The 12,262-nt window shown below is 35.9% G+C and overlaps 1 pseudogene; it reads right to left on the bottom strand.

Moving 5' to 3' along the window:
- Positions 1–137: 137 nt before the first annotated feature.
- Positions 138–12,262, bottom strand: part of LOC107734044 (enhancer of filamentation 1-like) — a 28,535-nt pseudogene continuing 16,410 nt past the window's right edge.

Below are 12,262 nucleotides of genomic sequence, written 5' to 3'. Positions count from 1 at the left end.
TTGAAGATATCTCATGTAGTTTGTGTCCATCTCAAAATCATGCAAACTAATCTTTGCAAAAAAAAACAAAAAAAAAACAAAATATTTCTAATAATTTGTTTGCCTGATTTTGACATATACCGTTTTAAAACAAGAAGAATGTGTAAATATCTTCTAGTTTATATGGGCAGCTCTCTAGGCTTAAGTTTACATGCAACAGGGACCATCTGCTATGCTGGTTGTGCTAGAAGAGAGTTGAGATCTGCACCTGTGAGGCTGTTATAGTGAAACTCTGATATATGGTGAACATATGGACACCCTAACATCTCATTTGATGCAGTTGTTAACTGACTTGGTCAACAAAAGCCTTTCACTCGTGATGAGTCATTTATTCCTGATGTGTGAAGAAAACAAATGGTTTCACCACCCTGTTCTTTCACCTAATGTGTTCACAACTGAAGTTCTTCTGGCGTTTCTATTCTTATCCATTCTGCGGTTGATAAAGCATCTGTCACTCTGTATTTCCGTATTAATCATAAGCTACTTCCCTGTTCATTGATGACTGACGCACAAGCTGATGATGTTTATGTGCACGTGTCGTTTACCTGTTCATGTCCGAGTTGGACTTTGCTTTGTTTGGTGATGTTCTCCTTCTCTAAAAGTTCCTTCTGTTGACGTTCAAATTCATCTTTTCCCTGCAAAAATAACAAAAGGTCAGTCAGCAAGTCGAAACAATTTTTCAAAGCAGAAACTAGCATCTCAATGCCCCAGTGAGCAGCCAAAGGCCACTGTGGTATTAAACTAATCCCTTTTTTAATTCAAATTAGAAAGTCTGTCTTTATTTGTCTTGTGAACTAAATTTGAATAAGCAATCTTCTCTTTTTGTTTTCTTCAAAACCCTGTTCTGGCAGCATCTAAACTATCCTCTTTTAGCCTTTTGTATGAGATTGAAGTACATGATTAGATTTTAATCCCAACAGCATGTCACTTTCTGCATGCTCAAATGTAAGGGATCTCATTCCTAATCTCTGCATCCTGGATTAACTGATGATAGACCGAAGCGGATGGACTGTTTTTCAGTTGCAGATTTGTGCTGCAGGCCTTATTTTGTAGTATTCATTTTTGTTTTTGCATTCATTTTATTTTCGTTTGTTGTGTCATCTGCTATGCAAACATCATAAAAGTCCAGTCACAAAAACATGAACAATAGCAAAACTGAATATTGACTTGGCAAACAACGCTAATATCACATTAAACAGTTGAGCAATGCAATAGTTTTGCATGAATTTACTCTTAAAATAATATTTAATACTCTTAATATTATTTATAATATTAAATGATTATTTTTAATTATAATTGAAATGAATTAATGCTGGTAAATCTGAGTTATAAATGAGGGTGAATGAATAACTCCAATTTTGAACAAAAAGTTGTTCTATAATAAAAGCGTTTATGAAAAATAAAAGTTTTACTATTCTTCGCCGTGTGCTAGTAAATTGCGCTAATGAGTTTTTTGTAGTGCTAACTCCCAAAAATAAGCATACATCCCTGTTAAATACCTGTTAATTTCTTTTCAAAGACAATCTGGATTTAAGTATGAAAATAGATAGATACAGGGCTCACAAAATTTCAAAATCCCTGGTAGCCCTTCGGGCAGGTACTCTTCAGATTTTGGTAGCCCGAAAATTTATTTAACTAGCCCAAATAAAAAAAATATAGAAAATAAGATAGGAGTTTAAATGTCAATCAAAAATATTTTTAATACACAAATATCAACAAATATGAAGGAAGGATTTAATTTCACTATTTACAGGGTATCTGCAGAATTTTACAAAATAAATGTAAGGTAATTTATGACCCATTTTAAGAGCTGCACAAGTAAAATGAACACAGTATGAGTGGTGTTGGACAATGTCTATGGTAACATACAGTACTGAGCCATAAAATTACATGATTTACAGTTCAGATACAGGTTTTCACAAAAACAAAAATCTTATACAACAGCATTTCAGCCTTTAGACCATTTTTATGAAAAGGGATAAATCAAGCATATAAATTATTATGTCAATTTAAAACGTATAAATATTAATGTCTTAATTGTTTAGATTTTTAGAAGGCACATTAACTTCGTTCTCATTTACAACTCTGTGTTTGCTGCGTAAAAACATGAGTTGATATTTGCATTGATCGGACCATAAACAGCAAGAAAGGCTTGTTGGAAATGCAAATTCATTCTCTGCCACGAGGTGGAGCTTTAGGAGCGCTGAAATATTGCGGTTTCCCCGGTAACGGCTGTACACAAAGCAGCGCTGCGCTCATAAATGCTGCTTTATCAGGAATTATAGGTCAAATGAAATGAAAATGCCAGCGACACGTTTCTGAGGACAGTTGGTTCCCTTCAGATAAATATATATTGAAGATATCTCATGTAGTTTGTGTCCATCTCAAAATCATGCAAACTAATCTTTGCAAAAAAAAACAAAAAAAAAACAAAATATTTCTAATAATTTGTTTGCCTGATTTTGACATATACCGTTTTAAAACAAGAAGAATGTACTATTTAGAGGTATAAATATGATTGTGTAAGTATCACAATGTATTGTACAGAACATACAAATGATTAAAGTATTGTAAGGCATTAAGAATGTTTTGCTGATGTATGCTTTATCAGGACTCGCAAAATTTCAAAATCCCTGGTTTTCGGTCGGGCAGGTACTCTTCAGATTTTGGTAGCCCGAAAATTTATTTAACTAGCCCAAATAAAAAAAATATAGAAAATAAGATAGGAGTTTAAATGTCAATCAAAAATATTTTTAATACACAAATATCAACAAATATGAAGGAAGGAATTTAATTTCACTATTTACAGGGTATCTGCAGAATTTTACAAAATAAATGTTGTTTAGATTTTTAGAAGGCACATTAACTTCTTTCTCATTTACAACTCTATGTATTTGCTGCGTAAAAACAAGATTTGATATTTGCATTGATCTGACCATAAACGGCAAGAAAGGCTTGTTGGAAATGCAAATTCATTCTCTGCCACGAGGTGGAGCTTTAGGAGCGCTGAAATATTGCGGTTTCCCCGGTAATGGCTGTACACAAAGCAGCTCCGCGCTCATGCATTGATCTGACCATAAACGGCAAGAAAGGCTTGTTGGAAATGCAAATTCATTCTCTGCCACGAGGTGGAGCTTTAGGAGCGCTGAAATATTGCGGTTTCCCCGGTAATGGCTGTACACAAAGCAGCTCCGCGCTCATAAACGCTGCTTTATCAGGAATTATAGGTAAAATGAAATTAAAATACCAGCGACACATTTCTGAGGACAGTCGGTTCCAGATACATTCAAATAAAGACATCCGCGCCGCGTTTTGACTTGAAACGTGCCGCGCTTATATTTATTCAATGACATCATTGCCTTTTGAAGTTTAATCCAGCCGTATCGCGATTCTTGTCTTTCCGTCCCCAACTGTAAGACCTCTTGAAATTATAATTAAGACATTTCTTATACCATTTAACGTATTTAAAACTTTTTATGGCCTTAAGTTTGATACAACTCACTTTACGAGTTTTTAAGTACCCGCGGGAGATCTGCATACATTTTGGTAGCCCGACTGGAAAACACAATAGCCCTGGGACGTCAGGCTAGCGATTTTGCGAGCCCTGAGATAGATAGATAGATAGATAGATAGATATGATTCTCACCTGTAGGTGGACGTAGTCATAATCTTCCATCCAGCTTTTAACGCACTTCTCACTGTTCATGTTTGCTTTGGCGTGAGATACGGGAAAAGGTTTGGTCTGGGCTCCGTAGCTGTCATCCTCCGTTGGGGTGCAAGTAAAGGGGTGAACAATGCCCTCTATTGGTGCTCTTCGGAAAAGCAGCTCCGCACTGCCCCCTATTGTTGAAGCCAGCTGCTTGGCATCATCAGGCACTGTCTGCGACACCATTACAAAACGCTCCAGTTCGTCACTCTTGTTCTGATGCTTGGCGCCCGTTACTAGGATATTAAGCGCCCAGCAATTGTTTTCTAAAGTTTGGTGTGTTTGTTGAAGAATCTGATGGGAATCTTCTAGACGTTGCAACTGGCGTCGCAACTTGGAGTGCAATCCTTGATCGGACAACGTGGTGGCATTCGCAGCCGCTCCACGGCCAAATACGAGAAAATCTGTGAGCGCACACTTGACGCGCTCCAATGAAACGTGGACCTCGTTGGCGTGACGCTCCATGAAGCTGTACGTTCTCCAGTGAGGCGATGCCGCAAGAGTTTGCAGTGCACAAACCGAAGATTCCAGACCTTGCTGAAGACGACTCAACCTCTGGACCGCAGAGTCTAGATCCAATGCTAGCCGGCCCTCGGCGGGCGATCCGGCGGAAGAAGAGGAAGTCGACATACTACTGCGAGTGCTTCCCGTGCTGGAAAACGACAAGCGGTTGACGCCTTCGGTCACATCACCGAGTAACCGAGCGTCTCCTGGAGGAATATCGTAAACTGATTTATTTCTGTCTCTTTCAGAAGAAGCGTGTCGATTCTGCGGCATTCCACGTGGAATATCGTACAAGTCCTGAGATCCACCTGCGGCCAGTTGGCTGGTGGGAACGTCGTAGATGCCAGCGCTGTCGTTCATGCCCTTTCGGGACATCGATTTAGAGCTGGGCGGGAAGTCGTAGTTGGAGCATGGGGAACCTTTAGAGAGTGACGATGGTGGAACGTCATATATACCTTCTTGCTTGTGCTTCGAAGGCTGTGGAAAGTCGTAATTCCCTTCGTCTTGTGCAATGTTATTCTTGAAAGGTGGCGTGGAGTACACCTGTGGAAGAGAGAGTTTGGTTAAACATGAAGTACATGTGCTTATAAGAACTAGTGTTGGCTAAACCATCAATTGCATATCAATATTGAATATTTGAAATGGATTAAGCACTCATTTTCTGCAGTATTGATACACCTATACTGGCGATACATTTTTTGTTTCTTGCCACTGTTGCCTTTGGCTGCTCAGTTGGGGTCAATTTTACTATGCCACTGCTCGGTTTTATTACGCCATCTCATCTAAAAGACTGAAAAATTCAGAAAATGTTTTGATGGACTTCACTGACACTATCGGATGAGAACAAAAGCTTGAACCTAATTGAGTTGGATAATTACACTATCTTCTGTAGAGCTGCTTTTGGAATTGTTTCATAATTGATGAACTTTGCAGCATTAGGCGCGTTTCCATTACCCTTCAAATTGCGCAAATTGAAATTGCGAATTGAAAATACACCTAATGGAAACACTTATTCCAGCCGTGCCACGCACGTTTCTGAAGCGGCTCTCTGTGCTGCTTCTGTAAAGATACAAGCATACACCTCCTTTGAATAAATATAGGCAAAATCCGTTGCCATGACTTATCGCGAGAGGCAAAAGGTTTAATTTTTGGTCGCATAACATTGGTTAATGGAAACGCCGTCATTTCGCAATACTTTTTTATCGATATTTATAAAATATCGCCAAAGTTTTGCACAAATCTGTAATGGAAACGCGCCTACTGACATTTATTGAACTGAATTGAAACAACAGAGTCTTGAACTGAAAAACACACGTGTCTTCTGTAAAGCTGCTTTACAGCTGAATCGACTTGTATCATAATTGAAAAACTTTACAACATCAGCACTGTTGTTAAATAAAAATTTAATCAACACTGAACTAAACTGAGCTGAATAATGACACTATTGCCTTTTATGCTGCTTTACAGCAATTATTTGAATCATTTCACAACTGATGCATTTTGCCACAATTATGATGTTCTAATCACTATTACATTTTTTATTTCTATGGTCAGTAGTAAATTAACTTAGATACTGTTTATTTTATGCCCTCAATATTGTGTAACTTTTCCCTGTGGTATTGAAAATAGTGTCGCATATTAATATTTTTAAAGTATTGTATCAAAAGTGGAAATCCCAATATCTTGACAACACTAATAAGCACCAAGTTTGAGCCACTGACAGTCTAATAAGTCTAGTTCTGCATTTCATGGAAGTTCTGAATAGTACATGGAAAATCCTGCCATCCAGCTAAAGGATAAAACCCGGCATTGACCTGACAGCGTAATGGGAGTACATGGGGCATGCCAACAGGACATTGGTCAATAAATAAACGCAGCGGCCTGTAAGTGATTTCTGTCATGCGTAGAATCTATCTTTCAATGTGAGTCGGGGTTTCCTCAAACCCTAATTGAATACGACTCTAATAATAGGCTTCCACTATTTATTATATTACATTTTAATATTATATGCTATTATAAATCCATCCTATATTACCCAAATCACTTCTCTGCTACCTGGAGCGTCTAATCAGAAATGAGTAAATGTGTGGCAGTGTGAGGTGTGAACTGTGACCTCTAGGCAAACATTCTCTCCCGCTGTGGTGACTCCTTCCCTGGATTCCGTTACACCCTGGCTGGGTGTGCGTGACTAAGACCGGATCACATTTGAACCTGAGACCGACCTAATTGCTGCGGGAGCCTCTTTTTTTGTCCTTGGAGAATACCAGCGCTGAAAAAGCAGCATGACAGAAGCGTGTTTTCTCACCAGCCTCAGTTTTCGGTATGCAGCATTTAATCGAAAGCTGTTTGAGTAAACAATGACTTGACTGAGCAGCTCTGAGTCATGTTTGACAAGTAAATAGAGCTGGAAAATTATCATCTGGAAGAAAGAATAAAAAAAAAAAATCTCTAGAATCATCTGGAATCTTCCATCTTGATCTGCTATGTCTCTCTCTCCAGTCCCTTTACATCTGTTCTGTTCCTGTGACAGAAAAAGCTCCATCCTATTAATAAGTCGAACTCATCAACGAAGGCAATTGAATGTCAAACCCACAGGGATCTCCCACATGACGGCCATAAAAACTGAAAAGCACAAAGACTTCCTGCTAATTTAGGAGTATTAACCTAATGCAAGGAGCCATAATTAATTTTACATCACATGGAAGCATTCAAACACACCCCGTGATTTATAGATGCGCATTGAGACGGGGTAGGGGTGATTATTTAAATGAGATGCATCAATTATGCAGTGACCCTGATTTCAACAGTTTGTGTTTGATTTATAACAAGTGGGCGGCAGCAAAAACAGGATTTTTGACTTGAAATAAGGAAGACGAGGAAACTGGAATTAATTGTGCTGAAAGAGTCCAGTGGGCATGAGGAAATAAGTTACCTCTCCGCTGAGCATTTCCTGTTATCTCTGCAGGAGGGAAATATAAATATATTTTCATTATTGTTTTTGACACATTTGACTGTTTGCATCAATAATTTTGAAGCAAACTCGAATTTATCGACCACCAGATTGTGTAGCACAATGTGGGACAAGTTACATGCTAACATTTTAAACAAATCCTAATTTGCATGTACTAATTATCATGACATCATAATGAATATTATGCGCTGAAGGATTATCATACCCCTTGTGATGTTGGCGGTATGTCATACAGTCCTTTTGATCGCAGGTCCTGGGAAGGGGGGGTATCGTAGAGGCCCTGGGCTCTGGGGATGCCGTGCTGTGCAGTTTGTTTGCTCGCCGGAATATCGTAAACCTGTGTGGGTGTTTAAAATATAAATACATGTATGCAGACATCTACATGAGTACGTGTTATTGATAGTGACACTCACTCCCTGTTGACGAATTGGAGGAACATCGTAGAGGTCTCAATTATGCAGTGACCCTGATTTCAACAGTTTGTGTTTGATTTATAACAAGTGGGCGGCAGCAAAAACAGGATTTTTGACTTGAAATAAGGAAGACGAGGAAACTGGAATTAATTGTGCTGAAAGAGTCCAGTGGGCATGAGGAAATAAGTTACCTCTCCGCTGAGCATTTCCTGTTATCTCTGCAGGAGGGAAAACACAGCCATGTGTCTCACACTAAAGGGGTCATGACATCTCTTCTGGGTCAGATCACTTGGCTTGTGTACATCCAAACTAAAAACAGGCAGAACAACTTCACACCTAATCTATATCTAAAATTACATAATTTATTTTTAATTTAAAATAATATAAAATAATTTAATGTGTTTGTACAAATGTATAAAAATAAATTACATAACTTTAAATAAAAAATTTTAATATAAATTTTTTTATTGATTTAAAAATAACATGAATATTTACTTTTAAATACAATGAAATATAAAATTTTTACATTTCCGTGTATATATATATAATGACATTATTATTAATATATACAGGACTGTAAGCATATGTTTGCCCTACACGGATTGGGGTCACCACCTGAAACAAGAATACATATGTTAAAGTTGGAGCCAAAAAATTGTATTCATAGATGAAATATGTCATAAAAAGTGCCATTTGTTGAGGGTCTCTTGACATGTAGGAGAAATTGAGGCTGAAAACACCCTACAAAAATTTTTTTTTCACAACCATAAGAAATTTGTTCAAATTCTTAACTTTAAGTATGAACAGTAGTAGTAATAATAAAAAGTATTATTCAAATGTTTACTTAATAAAATATATACTGTGTACATACAATATATATACATACACAATATATGTAGATTTGTATTATTTAAAATTCTATGAGATAATGCGTAATATAAATAATGGAATTTATAATAAGTAATGAAATATTTAATTATTTAATAAATAATAATTATAATATTTGATATATTACTACATTATATTATTTTATTAAAATGAATATTTACTTTTAAATACAATGAAATATAAAATTTTTACATTTCCGTGTATATATATATAATGACATTATTATTAATATATACAAAATTATATAATATGCATATTTAAATATTACATTTATTCATTTTAGTTCATTATTATTTAAATTCATTTTTTAAATAATATATAAGTGTATATGTGTGAATATATTTATGTTTAAACACAATTTTATATATATATATATATATATATATATATATGCATATAAAATATTACATATATTAATTTTAGTTCATTATTTAAATTATTTTCTAAATAAAATGTGTATATTTATGCATGAATATTTACATTTAAATACAATTAAATATAAAATGTATTAAATAAAATATAAGTTTCTATGTGTGTGCATATACAATTTAAAATTACATTATTATTAAATAAAAAATTATATTATATTTGAACCAATACCATTAAAAGTATAAAAAGTATATAAAAAGTGTTTATATTTTGTATTAAATATTATACCATGATAAATTATATTAATATTTTTAAATAGATAATGCATATAGTAGAAATGAAGACGTCAAATCTAGTTGCTAATAAACTAGCAAGTGTGAGTCACACAAATAATGCTCTACTAACTTTTCCACAGAAGGGTGCGGTGGCATTTGACCTGCCTACGCTTCCAACAAATCTTTACGATATCTCCTGGAGACTGAGGTGTACAAACAAAAACGTCTGGCTTAGCCGTCTCAAACAAGACGGAAGGAGGAGAACAAAACCTGGTTAGTGGCGATAACAGTCAGCCTCGGCACATAGAGTGGGCAGAAAATTATGATTTATAGTGTGACTCATGAAGAAACGTTAATCCTAAAAATGCCTAAAAACAAACATTGCTCTCAAGTCTGGAAACGTCAAAGCTCAGACTTTTCTGGAAAGGCGTGTATGAAGTCACAAAAACTGCTTTACTTCACAAACAGCGTCAATTTGTGGCGTCAACCAGACGCGGGCACCAATGGGACGAGAGATCTCATCTCTACCCATAAGTCCCGGCTCTGAGAAGGACATTGTGTGGTTGTGTAAATCTCAGAGACGGCCCTCGCTCGAGCCAGGCTCTGGCTGGCATGAATAGTGCAGCTGTGAGCAGCTTTAGATCACTGTACTCTTCAGGTCAGGCAGGGACAGAGCCAGACTCCAGCAACCAAACCTTACAGTGTGTCATTATGTGCCCAAATCCTGCTCTGTGCCTGCAACAATCACATCATCCACAAGCATAATGGCACTATAGCACAAATAGACACTTTCTGGAATCAAATTAAACATTCGAGAACTTTATGTTCTAGAATTAGGCCTAGTAAGAAACACTGTGTTCATGTTGTTTCAGAACGGCCATAATTACAAGATGACAACTCGGAGCAGTTCAGATCCTTAGATATTAGTTGTTTGGCAAGTTTAAAAAAGCCAAAATGGATCCATATGCAACTTTTTGTTGATGACAGGAAAAAAAAACTCTGTAAATTCAAAAAACATTTCATTTTTTCAGGCAATGCTAGTTAATTATGTTGCACTGGACTAAAACCTACTGACTTTGCTCATATTTTGGATCATTTTTGTAAATACAGTGGGTACGGAAAGTATTCAGACCCCCTTAAATTTTTCACTCTTTGTTATATTGCAGCCATTTGCTAAAATCATTTAAGTTAATTTTTTTTCCTCATTAATGTACACACAGCACCCCATATTGACAGAAAAACACAGAATTGTTGACATTTTTGCAGATATAAATAATGGAATTTATAATAAGTAATGAAATATTTAATTATTTAATAAATAATAATTATAATATTTGATATATTTCTACATTATATTATTTTATTAAAATTATGAGAAATATATTTAAATCTGTTTTTCATTTATATATATATATATATATATATATGTAATGCATAATAATAATAATAAATTATTAGTGATAATAAACATATCACTTTATATGTATTTTTAGAATTAATATTATAAGCATTTCTGTTATAGTGAATAATTATGCCTAATTTAACTAACTTTTAAACCACAAAAAGCTATTGCTGTTCAGCCACAACATATTGCGGCAACATGCAAAATGGCTACGGTGAAAATATGGTGCATTGTGTACGTGACTAGATTAATGCAACTGCAAACAGAGACGCTAATGGGGTGATCTGTTTTACATGCCTCCTCGGTTCCAAACAATATTTGTGTCATCTTGCATGTTTTTAATCTATCAGTTCTCTCTATATTCCTCCAGTTTTCTTTCCATCTTTTATGCTCCACATCTGTCTTCTGCTTCAGACAGACAAAAGCATCATTGGAATGTACTTGGTCTCCATTTGTTCTTCTCCAAAATCCGCCCCCCTCTTCGTCCCAAACGCTCCGCTAATACACCACACACCGCTGTCACCACACGAGAACGCTCACGGGTCACTGACAGGTCTCGAAAATGGGAACCATACTGCTTCCAGCCTGAGAGACTCTAGATCTGTTCCAAAACCTAGTGGGCTGCCTTGCTGTCTACCACCTACATAGACAGCTGCCTTCCAACCGAACTGAAACCTCATAAGTGATTGATTTGGAATGCTCTACATAGGCAGGAGCTCAAAGAAATAGTGATTCTCATCTCTAAGCACAAAATGTCTAATACAAAATATATTATTTTTTCATTATGATTGCATTATTACATATTATATATTTCATTACATCATATATTTATTTAATTTTAAATTGCATAAATATTAAATAAAAACACAGATTTAAATATATTAATATATTTATTGCATACTTTTAAATAATAAAAAACAATAAATATTGTTTAGAATAATTGGAATAAAACCCATGTAGTCAACTCGCTAAGTTTTGGAACAAAGCCTCTTTAAGAGGAAGAATTTTCTCTATTCTAGTTTTCTCTCTCTCTCTCTCTCTCTCTCTCACAATAATTGTGGCATGTAGGAGGTATGAACAGCGGTATCTTCATAAGTGAGGTTGGGAACTCCTAAGCCCACTATCTGTTTATCCAAGCTGTGTTAAACTGGAAAAATGTCTTTCTTCGACGACTCGCACTCATATAAAGCACCCCCTCCAGACACATGGAGTTCCAGAGATGGGAATGACCAGATGGTTTTCATAAGCGGGATCGTCACACTCTTATTTTTTATTCTGTGAGTTTAGGTGCACATCAATGACATTCCTGTTCATAAATCAGCATTCTGGAACTCCAGGTTCAGCATAGTTCACCAATTACCCAGATCTCCCGGCTTATTCCCATCAGTCATAAATCACCAGTCGTAAATTCCCAGAAATCCTGGGAAAATGAAGTGGGAATAAATGGAGAACGGGACACGTCAGTGGTCTGATCAATCTCACACTTGCATGTTAAGGATATTTCCCCTTACCTAATTACAGTATTCAGGGATAAAAAAATATGATTATTACTACCAACAATTCTGTGTTTTTCTGTCAATATGGGGTGCTGTGTGTACATTAATGAGGAAAAAAAATTAACTTATATGATTTTAGCAAATGGCTGCAATATAACAAAGAGTGAAAAATTTAAGGGGGTCTGAATACTTTCCGTAC

This window comes from Sinocyclocheilus rhinocerous, unplaced genomic scaffold (genome assembly GCF_001515625.1).
Source record: "Sinocyclocheilus rhinocerous isolate Xijiao unplaced genomic scaffold, SAMN03320098_v1.1 scaffold430, whole genome shotgun sequence".
Taxonomy (NCBI): domain Eukaryota; kingdom Metazoa; phylum Chordata; class Actinopteri; order Cypriniformes; family Cyprinidae; genus Sinocyclocheilus; species Sinocyclocheilus rhinocerous.
The sequence above is the reverse complement of the archived record's forward strand: the minus strand, read 5'-3'. Positions and strand labels throughout refer to the sequence as shown.